Below are 10,556 nucleotides of genomic sequence, written 5' to 3' on the forward strand. Positions count from 1 at the left end.
ATATTTGTTGGTGCATGTACTCCTATGGGCTGGGGGTGGTGCCTGTCAGCGGCAAGTTAAGGAGTAGGATGAAGGCTCTACCACTAGGGTACAAGAGCAGTGGCAAGCATCTTGCAGTGGTAAACATCATCTTATTTACCCCATGTTTGTTGGAGCTCATTTGAAATCCCCAAGGAAATTATTCTGTTCTCACAGTTCCTTTGAAAACTTTAGAAAGCCATTTACCCAACAAGATGAGTGGTGTGCTGGAGAACCCAGTACCCCGCCTGTATGTCTGTGTGCACCTGGATCCTCTGAATCGGAATCAACTTTATTGTCACACTCACATATCACAGGTTTACTGGTGTAAAGAAGTGGGTGACATTTGTTTGAGTGGAAGCTCCATTGTTTTAATTTCCAGAAAGAGAAAAAGAAAAGGAAGAGTGGGTGTGACGTGTGAGCAAGAAGAAAATGAACCAAACAGCAAAGAGAAACATGTCGAGGAATGGCAAAGAAAGATATCAACACTATCACTCCCTTCAGTGGTCCAAAGAACTAGTCAGCTTGTTCTTTCTCATGCTGGTGGATGTATTATGCAACTCTTGCAGGCACAAACCATCCAACGTCAAACTGTTAAAATAAATAAACATAAATAATGGAACATAAGGCATAATAGAACAAAGCATAAACATTGTACAACAAAAGAAAACACAAACACACCTTGCTGGCTGCACACAACCCAAAGGGAATGAGAACGAGTCCACCCAGGAACAGACAGCAACATAGTGAACATACTGTACAACTGCAATAAATCAATACAAATTAATCCAATAATGTTGACTTAAAGATAACACATTATCCAGAAATAAACTAACCTTTCTCCGTCCCGTGACATGTTCAAACGCTCAGCCAATGAGCGGAAGTGTTGCACACTTGTGGGTCTCCATGAAACCACACCACATAAGCGTTCCGGCACAATCAAGACAATTAAATACTTCCGGTACAACATTAACCCAAGTTCAAGCAACAATAAATCATATAACTATGAAGAACGGAAACATAACCACAATTACAATATACTATGGCAGCCACATATACTGTATACACACTGTATACTGAGCACCTCTACTGCAACAGCTAGGTAGCCCTTTTAAAGCACACTATCCAAAGCACTTTTAAACGTCCTATCCTTTATCTTTAAATGTCCATGTCATTACAGTTCTCAGATAGCATCCATCACTCAGAAATGTGTTGAGCTGTCACACACACACAGACACACACACACACACACACACACACACACACACACACACACACACACTTCTCCTGGCTAGCCTAGCGTATCCAATAAAGGTAATATAAAACAATGTCATTCATTTGTAAGGCCCTGTCAAAGGGCTGTCAGGCCCACACATTGCTGTGATAGGGGCCTGACAGGCCAGACAGTTGGCCAATGGCCATTTAACATTTCTCAGCTTATGGTTGGACACATGGATAAAACTGTAGCATGCTAGCAAGGACATACAGTAACCTTTTTAGACATTTTGGCATGACAGGGCCTGGCGCTTTAGCTTGTCCTCCTTAAAAACCAAATATGCAAGCTTACAATTATCTAATTTAATGAGAAAACTCACCCTTAATCCGTGTATCCGGTATCATCTTGGTCAAATGATGTCACTCAAACTCACATGCTTAAAGGTAGGGTAAGTGATTTTCTTTTGTTAAAATAAGTGTTAAATAGCTCTATATTCTGATAGTACTCATTGCTATAGTGTGTTTGTTCAGTAAAAGGAGTCTCCTTGTCTCTCCAGCTCTTTATAAAACAGAAAATGCATTTTCGTTTCAGTTTCAGTTTCATTTCCAATTTTATCCAATCAGGATAGAGAACTCAATCAGGATATAGATTAAACAAGTGAAATTGGAAGTGATGACACTAAGAAATGAGCAGGCAAAATTGGAACTGGAACACTATAAAAATGAAGCTTAAAAATGGGTGCTATTTCCTGATTGGCTGAGATTTTGACACCTACCGGAAAATGTATTTTCTGTTTATTAAAGAGCTGGAGAGACGGGGAGACTCCTGTTACTGAACAAACACTCTATAGTAATGATTACTATCAGAATATAGTGCTTTAACCTTTTAACAAAATACTTTTTGTTTTAACCAAAAAATATCACTTACCCAAAGGCATATTGTACACTTTTCATGTAATGTTTTATGTACAGAACTAACCAAAAACATGAGGACAGTATATATATATTGTGGAGTGTCGCTTGGGGCCCGCGAGCTAACTGGCGTCTCCACCAAGGCGAGCAGAGGGCTGAGGAGAGGTTTCAGCACCAAAGACAGTGCAGAGCACTGGGGCAAGTAGTGGAAGGAAGGTATGTATGTGCCTGTTTTCATCCTCACTCAACTTGATATGATGACACCTCAGGTCTGATTGCTAGAGTGGTGACAGCCTGGTGTGATCAGCCCAGCCCTATAAATCTTTGCTGAACATCTCCTCAGATGAAGCTCACTCCCTTGGTGAATGGACGCAGGCTCGAGCGGTAAGCAAAAACACACTCCTTATATGGCTTGTTAAGACTGAATAAGACTAATTGTAGTTTCTACTCTCTTCCCCAGGCACCATAGGGCACTGCCACTTCATGGACTAGAGAACTGGAAGTTATTGAAATACCCCAATCCGGGAGGAATTTCTGTTATTTGTGTTTATTGTTTTCCCCTATCTGCCTGTGTTAAAGTTTCCCCCGTGTGTGTGTGTGTGTGTGTGTGTGTGTGTGTGTGTGTGTGTGTGTGTGTGTGTGTGTGTGTGTGTGTGTGTGTGTGTGTGTGTGTGTGTGTGTGTGTGTGTGTGTGTGTGTGTGTGTGTGTGTGTGTGTGATTCACTGTAACAGTTCCAGGACAGATCATTTGTGTCTGGCAGAATGTCCCATGCAGGCAAGATATGTTGAATGTATTAATACATAGAAAAGGAAGAAAAGAGGGACACACACACACAACAACCATAAAACAGTTGCACATAATAGGCCTACAACTGAGATTGTTTCTTGGATAGAGACATCTGGCTCTGGACATAGCTAGCCTGTAGCCCGCCAGTGTGACAACACCCATGTGACAACTAGCCTATAGCAAAGGTCTCAAGCTTTCTTTGTACTTGTTTTTTTTTGGCATTTCACGTTCACAAACATTCTCTAGTGTGGATTTTGCTCTCGGAAACAGGCTAATTTGATCACGAATGAGATGATCGAAATGTTACCCAAATGTGACAAATCCGAGACACTGTGGTGGCATTGGCATACAAAATCCAATCAGCACTCGCTTCTATTAAATTACACATCATTAGCGACCATGGTGACATTTTTGCATTATTGGGATCTGGCAGCTTTTCACCTCTCGCCTACAGCAATTTAATAAACTGCTCTCATTATATCCTCCACTGCGCCAACAGACATAGATGGATGGGGTTGTGAAAGTTTCTCTATATGGATGGAAGAAAAAAGGGAACATTGTAGTTAGGGAATTTTAGCAATATGTGTGGACCATCTGTGAAAAAATGTAGTACCAATAGCTTTCTTCACCAATGTGTTCTTATAGGTGTCTAGAATCACCTCTCAATTAATGTAAACCCAAATCCTCGTGGAAAATCCTGGAGAGCCAATCAAAGACAAGGAGCCCAGAGGGCTTGGGGGAAAAATATGAAAAAAAATAAAAGTCTAAAATCAACTTGTGAGGTGTCTAACTAGGGGTTTTGAGGGGTGCTGAATTCATTCCAACCATTATTTTTGAGTAAAAATGTCTCCCTGGCCGTATAATATTGGTATATTGGTTATTGTTAAGCTGTAATGTAAAGCACAGTGTATAATCAACGGTAGGGGATTGGAGTGTTGTTGAATTGATTCTATTCTGAAAAATAAAATAAGAAAATATTGCTAAACACTTGATAAGAGTGTACACTTACTGTGCACATGCTCAGTGGGATACACTGTCTGCATGTGGGGACTTAAGGAGCCCCAAGGGCTTCGGTGAAAAAACCGAAAAGTCTAAAATTAACTCTAACTAGGGGTTTTCAGAGGTGCTGAATCTAATCCAACCATTAGTTTTGAGTTTTGTTCTTGCATTCTCCATTACACTTGTCACAAGCAGATATACACTTGACCTCCTGCTTTTTACAGCAGCACCTGCGTGTACTACAGTCTCCCGCACAGTTGCAGCTGATGAATTTCAGTAGATAGTCTGGGGCAATGGGGTCTGTGGTAGGGACTGGTGCATAGCCTTCTCCTCCCAGTTTCCACCCGTAGTCGAGGACATCCAGTGATGGACTTTGTAGCAGTAGCCAGTCTCTGGTTTGGAGATATGCCCGGAGAGAATGCTGTGCTGCAGCTGCTGTAGTCGGGGGCAGTTTCTCTGGTCTGACATTCCCAGCAGCAGCATGCTTGCTGAACATCTCAAATCTCAAGTCCCCCAAGTCTTTTGGTGGTTTCCTGTGGTACATGAGTTTGAACAGTTCACAGCCGGCTGTGATGATGGCTTCTTTCTGGGCTTGGATGTCTAGAAAAACGTCCATGGCTGCCTCGGCTTGGTCTCTCTTGCAGAGTTTACTTAGTATAGTTGGTTTGCCAAAACCAACTATACTAAGTCAAGACCAAGTCAAGACCAAAGAAGCTCTGCTATTTGAGTTGACGCCAACACCGATGTCTCTTTTTGACAGAAACCAGAAGATGCGAAAGCCAGACAAGGCTGCCCTAGCAAAGTTCCTGAAGGCATTTGTGGAACCTGTCGAGCAACCCCCATGCCCGAGCCTTGTGATCGATGGTGGTTGGCTTCTGCACAATGTCAAGTGGGAGGCTAACCTCACCTGGAAGGACATCGCTGAGAACTACCTCCGGTTTGTGAAGGCCATGGGGAGCCAGCACCTCCGGATCACTGTGGTCTTTGACGGATATGTTAACTCGACCAAGGACCATGATCACGTCAGACGTACAAAGCATGCATGCTGTGACATCCAGATTCGTCCAGACATCCAAAACATCATTCCTAGAGAAAAGTTCCTTGACAACAAGAGTAACAAGACCCAGCTCATCCTGCTACTTGCTGAGACATTCAGTAGTAGTGGAATCTGTGTACAGCAATGCTCCGATGATGCAGACACTTCTATCGTCCAGGCAGCTCTAGATGAAGCAAGAGAGTCCGCTGTTGAGGTGGGAGCTGAGGATACGAACATCCTGGTTATGCTCATTCATCATAAAGCAGACCACTCCATCTTCATCACAGCAGCAAAAAGATCCAAGAGGCCCTCCCAGAGAAATACAGGAAGTATCTGCTCTTCCTACACAGCTTCTCGGGCTGTGATACTGTGTCTGCAATTTTTGGTTTTGGCAAACCAACTATACTAAGTAAACTCTGCAAGACAGACCAAGCCGAGGCAGCCATGGACGTTTTTCTTGACATCCAAGCCCAGAAAGAAGCCATCATCACAGCCGGCTGTGAACTGTTCAAACTCATGTACCACGGGAAACCACCAAAAGACTTGGGGGACTTGAGATTTGAGATGTTCAGCAAGCATGTTGCTGCTGGGAATGTCAGACCAGAGAAACTGCCCCCGACTACAGCAGCTGCAGCACAGCATTCTCTCCGGGCATATCTCCAAACCAGAGACTGGCTACTGCTACAAAGTCCATCACTGGATGTCCTCGACTACGGGTGGAAACTGGGAGGAGAAGGCTATGCACCAGTCCCTACCACAGACCCCATTGCCCCAGACTATCTACTGAAATTCATCAGCTACAACTGTGCGGGAGACTGTAGTACACGCAGGTGCTGCTGTAAAAAGCAGGGGGTCAATTGTATATCTGCTTGTGGCAAGTGTAATGGAGAATGCAAGAACATCAACCAGGCAGACGAGAAAAGGAGTGAGGAAGATGAGGTGTTGGCTGAGTAAGACTGACACCAGGTTTCATCAATAATGCACATTTCTTACTTTACATTTTCTTGTAATATGTAATAAAATATGTTGTTATGGAAAATGAGTTGTTTTTTTACTCAAAACTAATGGTTGGTTTAGATTCAGCACCTCTGAAAACCCCTAGTTAGAGTTAATTTTAGACTTTTCGGTTTTTTCACCGAAGCCCTTGGGGCTCCTTAAGTCCCCACATGCAGACAGTGTATCCCACTGAGCATGTGCACAGTAGGTGTACACTCTTATCAAGTGTTTAGCAATATTTTCTTATTTTATTTTTCAGAATAGAATCAATTCAACAACACTCCAATCCCCTACCGTTGATTATACACTGTGCTTTACATTACAGCTTAACAATAACCAATATACCAATATTATATGGCCAGGGAGACATTTTCACTCAAAACTTATGGTTGGAATGGATTCAGCACCCCTCAAAACCCCTAGTTAGACACTTCACAAGTTGATTTTAGACTTTTATTTTTTTTCATATTTTTCCCCCAAGCCCTCTGGGCTCCTTGACTTTGATTGGCTCTCCAGGATTTTCCACGAGGATTTGGGTTTACATTAATTGAGAGTTGATTCTAGACACCTATAAGAACACATTGGTGAAGAAAGCTATTGGTAGTAAATTCTTTCACAGATGGTCCACACATATTGCTAAAATTCCCTAACAAAGACACTGTAATTTGTGTTGATTTATGAGTGCCATCTGCTGGTGGAAGACAGCAACCGCAAGTCATAGTCTAATTTATTTTGTAACAAACTATTTCACATAGCTACCCACAGAGAGGTACAACAGTGTGGGATCGCTAAGAATGTTGATAGTATTGAGTATTGATAGTTTTATAAGTGTTAAAGGTTTTAAAGCATTAGTAGTGTTAAAGGTTTAAGGTTTTAAAGGTTATAAAGGTTTAAGGACCTCTGGTTTACCAGGCAGACCCACTAACCACTCCGCACTTTGATTAAAATGAAATGAAACAAAAGGCAGACTATACTAAGTCAGAGTCGAGCTTTACAAAATCTAAATTGTTAAAAAAGTATACTAAGTTATTAGGTTTTACTCAGAGTCATAAGTTTACAAAATGTACTAAAGTACAGTGAATGTCTGTGCGGTTTGTCTCCATCACTGAAAATAACATACATGTAAACAGACATAAAACTGCTGTCCTGTGCAGTTAGGGTGAAAAAACTGAACCATTTCACTCCTAATAATAATACTTATTTGATCCTATGGGGGAAATGCAGCTTTCAGCTTCATTCACCCAGTTGATGCCTTAGCGATCACACTAATGTTATTGCCACGATTTTTATTATATACTATATTCCGCCCTTTTTTGGCCCCTAACTAGTCCTTCATACTTTTAGCTACAAACTCCATTCCAACTCTACAACGTTCGGCCTACTTAGGACATATCGGCTATCATTTGAATTTTTGAAATAATTTGTACTTTTACAGATATTTCACTTTTAATTGCTTAAAAATCCCATTCATTTCAATGGGGGAAATGCCATTTAGCTACAGTGGACCCTAGCTTATTAGACCCTAGCAACACCATATTAGAGCCTAGCAACCACCTATTATACCCTAGCAACCGCCTATTAGACCCCCCTAGCAACCACCTGGTTTACCCTAGCAACCACCTGTTTTACCCTAGCAACCGCCTATTAGACCCTAGCAACCGTCTATTAGACCCCCCCTAGCAACCACCTGGTTTACCCTAGCAATCACTGTTTTACCCTAACACTATCAAAACCTTTAACACTACTAATACTTTAGAACCTTTAAAACCTTTCAAACCTTAAATCTTTAAAACCTTTAACACTACTAATACTCACTACTAATACTTTAATACCTTTAACACTTATACAACTATCAGTAGGTCCTGGAGTCTCAGCAGGCCTTGGTTATGCGTCATTGAAGTGAGTTCTGTGGACAATTTGTGAATCTTATGCTGCATTATATTAACCTCACTCCGTCAAATGGAAGAAGCTTGGACACACATTTTGTTTCACAGCGTACTTGCATCCGAGACTCCGGGCGCAGAATCGATGACAGACGGAGTTTCATTTTTTCAAGCTACTAGGCAGGTGATTGGATGATCCCGCCCCTAGCAGCCGCTGATTGGTTCGTATGCGCAGCGGTTCGGGCAGCTTTACTCTGTGAGCAATCCCAGACCCTCCTTCCTGAAACCAAATGCAATGCAATGCATGAGATTTCCGGAGGGAGGGGGTGTTTACCAGGCTAGCATTATATTGCTTTGTGATAAATGTAATTAATGTTAGTTCACCTGCTTGCCTTGAAAACTTAGGACACTTACTGTAGGACAAACCTTGACACCTTGCTCTGCCATGGTCTTCATTCCTCTTTGACGAACAACACACATTACAAAAAAAGAAAAAAAAAGTTTTTAACAGCATAATATCATAATGTCATTAACCGTTTGGCCTTCAATCCACAGTGAGACTCAGTGGCTCGCTGGATTAAGAGCCTTGACTGAGAAACGGAAGGTTATAGGTTTAATTCCTATCCCTGACATGGTGTCGAAGTATCCACAACATCTTGACAAATTTGGAATAAATATATTCTTTTTTAAGTTTTTCTCATGGGGGGTCCTGACACTACATCTTTTCACATGGGGGTCCACTGCCAAATACATGTCAATTTGGGGGGTCCATCACAACAAAATGTTGTCCAACTAGGTTCAAAGAGACATCTGTAGGTGAATGGATAGAGTGACTGACTAATGAACCGTAGATAACAGGTTCAACGCCCGATCATGGTAGTTTGTCTCTGAGCAAGACATTTTTAACTGCTCCTCTGAGGGCAGACACCAACTGGGTGAATGAAGCTGAAAGCTGCCTATAGTATTATTATTAGGAGTGAAATGGTTCTGTTTTTTCACCCTAACTGCACAGGACAGCAGTTTTATGTCTGTTTACATGCATGTTATTTTCAATGATGGAGACAAACCGCACAGACATTCACTGTACTTTAGTACATTTTGTAAACTTATGACTGAGTAAAACACCTAATAATAATAACTTAGTATAGTATGACTTTTTTAACAACTTACATTTTGTAAAGCTTGACTCTGACTTAGTATAGTCTGCCTTTTGTTTCTTGACATTATTTTAATTAGAGTGCCATAGCAGAGTGGTTTGTGGTAAACCAGAGGTCCTGGATGTCCAGGGTGCGATTCCAGGTCAGATCAACTATGTGTTAATGATTTGAGGCTGCTAGTTGTTAAAGTGCAGAGGACACATTTCACGTATGTGCATAACTACTTAGGACATATTGGCTACAATTTTCACTTTTAATTGCTAAAAAAATACCCTTGGACCTTTAGAAACTTACTAATACCTATAAAACTAGTGATCCCACACTGTTCTTCAGGAACAGTACAGGAACAGTACTTTCTAGTTGAGGTTGTTGTCTCCTCCCAACATACATGTTTTGAAAGCCTACATGCAGGGAGACATATTATGGCTGTAGTATTATAGTTTGAGTCAACAAACAGAAAGGCTTACAGTGGCTCCTGCATGAAGTTCAAGTCCTGTTATAAGTTCAAATATTGCCTTCAAAACCTGCAAGCTTGCATGTTTTGAAAGCTAACCTCCAAAATAGTAATTGAAAAGTGATTGTAGTCAGGTTGTGGTTGTAGCAGTGTTGTGGTTCTCAGTCTACAGACATTCCTAGTTCAATTCCCATAACTTTCATTGTGTGGGAATTATAAGAAGGAAACATTGGCTGAACAATGTATTTGTTGTAGGCCCACTGCTTGTATGAGCTGCCCATATGACCTTTCTTCCCAACTGCAACTGCTTGTGTCCATATGACCTTTCTTCCCAAAGTAGAGCCTGCACTTAATACTTAAAGTATGTATCTAATTACCTTGTTGTTTGACTCTAGAGCTCATGCTTACTCTCTGCTTATTTCATTTAAAAAAAAAAAAGTAACTCTGGATAACTGCTAAATGTCTAAATTGTATATACAGTGAACGTGGTATGAGGTAAAGTTATGCACACAATAACAGGAATAACTAGACGTGTCGCAATTCAGGGCAATTGCAAAGTGTGGTTGCGCCGACGCGAGTCGCGGGTCGCTGCCGCCGGGACTCGGGGAATAAGCTGGGAGGAATACCGTCGGAGGCCGCGTGACGTGCCATTCGAATCGGGTGTCAATCGGATCCTGCCTTCGTGATACATGCCGTTTTGATTTTAGGAAATAGGCCCCTCCCACAAATGTAAAGGGCCAATCATATTGTCTAGTCACTCCTGATATCACTTTTATTTCATTTTGAGAGGATTGATCCCCCCAAAAATCATATTTTTGCATCAAACGGTTACGTTTTGTGCATTTGTGGCGCCCCCTATGGGTCAAAGTGGAAATACTTTTGGGGATTCGTTGAGTAAACCACCCTCGATATGTGACTCAAATTTGGGATTGACTGGACGTTTCGTTAGTGATTTGTGGCCTTTTTTGTAAAACGGTTCCCTTCCGCTAACTTTGGAAGCCATTTACGGACGAACGGTATGGACTATCAAAATTCTGTTTCACTCCAGATTATCGCATGGGTCCAGAGATCATGTGTACCGATTTTTGTGAAATTTGGA

Source organism: Gymnoscopelus braueri (assembly GCF_963280865.1).
Source record: "Gymnoscopelus braueri genome assembly, chromosome: 11".
In the NCBI taxonomy this organism is placed as follows: Eukaryota; Metazoa; Chordata; class Actinopteri; order Myctophiformes; family Myctophidae; genus Gymnoscopelus; species Gymnoscopelus braueri.